Source organism: Alosa pseudoharengus, unplaced genomic scaffold, assembly GCF_046254945.1.
Source record: "Alosa pseudoharengus isolate Yale_2024_CS ecotype anadromous, Long Island Sound unplaced genomic scaffold, YU_APseudo_1.1 YU_APseudo_1.1_scf_24, whole genome shotgun sequence".
Classification (NCBI taxonomy): domain Eukaryota; kingdom Metazoa; phylum Chordata; class Actinopteri; order Clupeiformes; family Clupeidae; genus Alosa; species Alosa pseudoharengus.
The window spans coordinates 22,709,658-22,716,229 of NW_027468689.1; the positions used below are offsets into that span (position 1 = coordinate 22,709,658).

Below are 6,572 nucleotides of genomic sequence, written 5' to 3' on the forward strand. Positions count from 1 at the left end.
ACCTCCTGCTCACACAAAAAATTAATGCAAAAATAGTCTAAAATCTCTGCAAGTCTTTTAAAGGTAAATTAGGAAAGCGACATGAAAAATGGCACATTTTAAAGAATGAAATGTGACACCCTGTGCCATTGTCACTTTAATTTCCTCTAAGTTGAGTACTTCTGATGAGATGAAACGACTGGGTAACAAGCTGGCTGTCATGTCAATGTAGGAAATGCTGCTTGCAGCCTATAGATTAAAAGACGCTAGGGTTGACTTTACATCTATCAGAGGAGACGTGCTAGCTGTCACTGGCGATGCGAACACTGACCTTGTTTTTTTTTTCTCTTTCTCTCTCTGCTGACTAGAAGTTTCCACACACACACACACACACACACACACACACACACACACACGACTGTCAGAACAAGTTTAAAGGTTGCAGTGGAACAGTATGGTTGAGTGTTAATTTGTGACAATATGGTTTAATGTGGATACCTTCTTCCTTACTGTGAATTAATGAATTGTACACTAACATGAATCCTACATCAACTATACTACTATACATATATAGCCTATAACATGACATTGGCAAAGCCCTGGGGAAGCAATTTGCTGCTAAGACCGCTTGCAACTGGCGAAAAATCCTCACCATTACAACCTGGTAATGCTGTTCATCAGCGTGTGATCTATTTAGCGCTAGTTTTGACTCCTTGTTATGATGGAAAGCATGCAAATTGCTTGTGATTTGTGATTTGCGGAGGCTGCAGGTGAGTGGTGGGAGCACGGCTCCTCCTCAAGTGGCTGCACCAGGGACGTAGTCACCATAGACATTGGGGGGGACCAAAATGTCTCCCCCAATATTCGGACATAGAAAAATAAATAAAGAAAAAAACGCTATAGCCTACTACAGAAAACCAACAAGTGCCACCATCTGAAATGCAATCAAACGTAAATAACGCACAAATTAGTGATTTGATAGCCCTCAAATGTGGCGACGGCACAAAAGTTGAAAAAACCTAAGCCTAAGACTGTGCGAAGTTGCTTCTCCGCCCTTCTCTTCTATTTCCACAAAACTCACAAGTCGTCATAATATAAAGGGTCATTTTATTTTTTAAATCTTCCGGGGGATGCCCCCGGGCCCCCCTATCTTAACTGGGGAGGGTTTTTTTGCATCTATGCCCAGGGGTTCATAATCCATCCGTGCCTATGTCCGTCAAAATTTTGGTATATCCTAATTGACTTAATGACTTGTTGGTGATTTTAATAATATTTTTGCATGGCAGGAAATTTATTGAAATTCTGTTATTGAAATTCAGACCGCACCACAGATTTGGTCCCCCCCAATGTTGATATCATGGCTACGGCCTTGGGCTGCACTGATTGGTGCATTCCGAGCATGGTTTATTGGACGAGGCCTCGGCAGGTACGATGCATGGAGGAATCATATATAACGTCTGGGTTACAGATGTAACACCGGTTCCCTGAGTAGGGACCAGACCTATTACTCAATGGGACTTGATCGCCAGATCATGTCATCCAATCGAAACTCTACAATCACGCCGAATGGCTGATGGACGCGTCAGCACACGCAGAGCCCGCCCCCAAGGCGAGGCTATAAACTCCACTGACGCTCATCCATCTTCCTCTTTCGCTGCTGAGCCCCTCAGCAGAGACACACTGTGCTTAAGTAGTAATAGGTCTGGTCCCTACTCAGGGAACCGGTGTTACATCTGTAACCCAGACGTTCCCTGTCGCAGGAACTGCGACCTATTACTCAATGGGACCGCATCCATACACGCACAGAACTGTGTCGATGCAGAGGGAACAAAATATGCTGTCATAACACAGTACCAAGACATAACAGACCCCTGACCACCCGTGCTATAAGGGGGAGGGTGTAACCAGGGGACAACAATGCATTATCCTGTATATCCTAGCATGGGTGATAGAAACCACATGCAATATACAACCAAGTGCTTATGCAACATCAGAGCAGGCCTCAGTGCCACTAGCTCCTAACACTGCCTGTGAGACCGAAGGACCTGACACATCCAGCATGTAGAACCGTACAAAAGTATGGACGGAGCTCCACCCAGCTGCTTTACAGATGTCGCTCACAGACAGGCCTCTGTGAAGAGCCCACGACGATGACACACCCCTTGTGGAGTGTGCATGTAACCCCGCCGGCGGCTCCATATCGAGGCTCCTGTAGGCAATTTCAATGGCCTCAACTATCCAGTGTGCAAGCCTGTCCTTAGATAGAGCTTTACCCTTTGAGGCTGCCCCATAACACACAAACAACTGATTACAGCGCCTGACCCCCTTTGTGCCATCCAAGTAATGACGCAGGGCACGCACTGGACATAACTTATTCATCCTCTCATCCTCTGCCGAAGCGAATGGCGGCGGCGAGAAACTACACAGTTCAATTAACTGGCTTTGAAAAGGAGTAGTGACGACTTTTGGGGTGAAAGTAGCATTAGGGCACAAAACTACTCTTTCACCACCTGCTGAAAAGCGCAGATAAGACGAATGTACTGAGAGAGCATGTATCTCACCCACCCGCTTTGCAGATGCCAATGCCAGCAGCAAAGCAGTCTTAAGCGAGAGCATTTTAATATCTATGGACTGTAGAGGCTCAAAGGGAGGCTCTGACAGTGCACGTAACACCACCAACAGGTCCCAGGCCGGAAAAAGAGTAGGGTGGGAAACCTTAATACGTCTCACTCCTGCCATAAATCGAGAAACCAGCGGATGCGAGCCTGGGCTCGCGCCACTGATGCCAAAATGACACGCGGATATGGCTGCCAGATATACCTTGATAGTGGAGGCAGCCTTCCCCTGTTCAAGTAAATCTTGAAGGAAGGACAAGATTACACTGACCGAGCACTGAAAAGGGTCATGACTCCTTGAAGAACACCACTGAGCAAAAACACGCCACTTTAATGTGTACAAGGAGCGTGTAGACGGGGCCCTAGCGCTTTGGATGGTCTCCACCACAGCATCAGACAGACCTGCCACTGAGAACCTCACCCTTTCAGCTGCCAGGCTGCCAATCTCCACAGCGCCGGTCGGGGGTGCCACACCAGGCCGCGCGCCTGCGTCAGCAGGTCCCGCCGATGAGGGAGTACCCATGGCGTCCCCACTGACAGACTGCGTAAGTCTGCAAACCAGGGTTGGTTGGGCCATGTCGGGGCAACCAAGATGAGAGATTTGTGCTCCTCCCTCACTCTGGCCAGAGTGTGGGGGAGAAGAGCTATTGGGGGGAAGGCATACAGGTGCGCCTTCGGCCATGGGTGGGCCAACGCGTCCACCCCCAGGGGCGGCTCGTCCCCCCCTAACGAGAACCACAGGGGGCACTGTGTGTTCTCCCGCGACGCAAAGAGATCTACATCGGCCTTGCCAAAGCGAGCCCAGATCTCCTCCACCACTTGAGGATGTAGACGCCAGTCTGCCGCACGCGGGTTGCCCCGTGACAGCAGATCTGCACCCACATTGGCATGCCCTGGTACATGTACCGCCCGGAGAGAGAGAATGTTGTGTCTCTCTGTCCATAAGAGCAGGCGGCACGCCACTTGAAAAAGGGGGCGGGACCTTATCCCGCCCTGGTGGTTGATGTAAGCGATCGCTGTGGTGTTGTCCGTTCTGACAAGAACATGCTGCCCCCTCAACATTGGGAGAAAATGTTGGAGCGCCAGCATGACCGTGAGGAGTTCCAGCACGTTTATGTGCGACTTGGCTCGCTCCCGAGACCAACGTCCGTTCACTGCTACACCGTTGCAGATTGCACCCCACCCTGTGGTTGATGCATCTGTTGTCACTGTCACACGGCGTGACACGCCACCCAGCGGCGCCCCCCTGAGGAGGAAGGTGTCGTTCTTCCAGATAGCTAGGGCCCTCATGCACTGGGGAGTAACTAGTACCCGGCAGTGCCTGTCCCTGGACGGGTGAAATTTGTGTGAGGCGTACCACATCTGAAAACGCCTCATATGCAACAGGCCCATTGGCAGGGCTACTGCCGCAGCTGCCATCATTCCCAGTAATTTCTGACAGGTGAGTGATGACACTCGCTGCTTGACTCGGAAAATCCTGAGACATATTTTTATATTCATTATTCGTTCTGGTGACAGGCGGACGAGCATTTACCTGGAATTCAATTCCATTCCCAGAAAGGAAGCAGTCTGAGCCGGTGTTAACACACTCTTTGCGTGATTCACAACGAAACCCAACCTCTCTAGATGAGACAACATCATTGTGGCATGAAGAGAGGCTTCTTTTATTGACTGTCCACATAGGATCCAATCGTCTAAATAAGTGTAAATTTGCACACCCTGGTGGTGTAGAGGCGCAATTGCAGCCTCCACGCACTTCGTGAACACGAAGGGAGAGAGGGCAAGTCCGAACGCTAGGACTTTGAACTCGTAAGCCTGCCCTTGAAACGCAAATCGTAGAAATTTCCTGTGTCTGAAGTGTATGGGAATATGAAAGTATGCCGATTTCAGATCCAGGATTATTAACCAATCGTTTGGACGAATGCACCTGACCAACTGGTGGGGTGTGAGCATTCGAAATTTGCGTATCATTAAGTGTCTGTTTAAAACACGCAGATCGAGAATAGGGCGCCAGCCTCCGTCTTTTTTCGGCACAAGAAAGTAACGGCTGTAAAACCCCAGAGCCATTTCGTTCGGTGGCACTGACTGAATAGCTCCGTTTTGCAGGAGAGTCTCTATTTCCTCCTGCAGAACGTGTGCCTGGCTCTCTCGCACTACTGACTCCACTATTCCTGCGAAACGCGGAGGTGGGCGTGCAAACTGAAGGACGTAGCCTTTGGTTACAGTCCTCAGCACCCAGGGACTCACTGCACACGCGCGCCATGCTGCTTCGTGTTCAGGGAGAGATGGGAAAGTGTGATGCGAGTTCACTCCCTTTATTGCCACATGAGGGGGAACGTAAATTTTGGACTCCAGACTCTGCACAGGGGGTTGCTAGAGCCAAAGTGCGCGAGGGAGTTTTGTCTGACAAGCACAGCGCTCTGGGAGCAAGCTGCGTTATTTCTGAGCGAGGAGTGGGGGAGAATACGTTTATGTGACTGTGTAGCAAGCATTTGTTCGGGCATAAGAATGGGCAAACATAATGTGCTTTGGTGAACCTTTCTCTGGCCATGTACTGGGGGAGAACAGGTATTTTTGGTGGGAGAGGATAACAATCGTCCCACATCCCCCTCCTCTTTCCCTTGTCCCTAGGGCTGCGGCGTTCTCTCAGTCGAGCTCTGCCTAGCTCGCTGGGCCTGGCGGTTGTCCCGTCTCCTCAGAGGTGGCTGATGTTGAGGATGTGGCGCTTGCGGAGGACGGAAGGTGTGCCTGTTCCATCCTCTGGGGTTTGAAGCCTTCGGAGGAGGCGCAGGAGAGCGAGAGCCAGCTTCTCTCTTAGGCGGCTGCGTCCTTTGAACGTCTGAACGAAAGGGGCGCTGGGTGCCTTGTGGTGTCGAACGGGGGATCCAGGCTTGTAGCGCTTCTCTGTTCTTCTTGTCCGCCTCAAATTTTGCAGTCATGAGGTTTACTGCTTCGCCAAAGGTCCCTTGTGGACTCACAGGTGCGTCCAGGAGGGGACTCTTCTCCGCGTCTGAGAGGCGAGAAAGTGAAAGCCAAAGATATCGCTGCGACACAATCAACGCACCCATGTTGCGGCCGATAGCCTGGGCCGCGCAGCGAGTCAGCCGGAGAGAGAGGTCAGTGGCTTTTCTCAGCTCGGTCACCACATCTTGGTCCACATGCGTCTCGGAGAGCTCTGTCAGCAGCTTAGCTTGGTAACGCTGTAACAGGGCTTGGGTGTTAACAGCGCACGCCGCCTGACCCGCGGCGAGGTACGCTTTTTCAGTGATGGCGGTCTGTTGTTTCCCCGCGCGCGTGGGCAGCGCGGGCTTCTTGCCTAGACGCATAGTTGGAGCAGCGGGGGAGAGATAGCTAGCCACCGCGTCCTCCACGGGCGGGAACTCGAGGTAGCCCAGATCCTTGGCGTGGTCCACATCCATGTACGAGTCGAAACCTCGAACTGGGGAGCGAGCGGAAAAAGGGTTGCCTCAAAATTTCGTTAGCTCTTTATGGACATCAGGGAAGAGTGGAATCGGCGCGGGGCCACGAGAGGGCGGCGCGCTGAAAAACTCTCCATCCAGTAAGGAAGCCTCCTGAACTGGCGGTGTAGCAGTAGGGACGCCTAGCTTAGCAGCGGCGCGTTGCGCTAGCTCGTGCAGCTCAGCTCCTAGCGTCTTGCCAGCGGCCTGGGTCGCGTGAGGTTCGGAGGGCTCAGCCTGAGCGGACGGCGGGTAGTCCTCACTCGCTGAGTCTGCAAACTCTTCGTAGTCTGACTCATATCCGAAGTGGAAGACGTCTTCCGACTCCGGAGGGAAGCTGCGTGGGAGGATCACGGGGGGCACATTGCCGGCCGTGGTGGCTCCGGTGGGTGTAACAGTGGCTAGGGAAGCGGGACGACTCAACTCCATAGCTTCCTCTTGCGAGTCGAGCTCCGGCTCAGCAGGCGAGGACGGTGGGTCGGCGTCTGCTGGAGGTACCGTTACTTTGTCCCAATGCGCC

The 6,572-nt window shown here is 52.0% G+C and overlaps 1 pseudogene; it reads right to left on the bottom strand.

The window, feature by feature from the left end:
- Positions 1-2,979: 2,979 nt before the first annotated feature.
- Positions 2,980-6,013, bottom strand: LOC143141817 (uncharacterized; annotated as a pseudogene).
- Between the last annotated feature and the right edge of the window lie 559 nt (positions 6,014-6,572).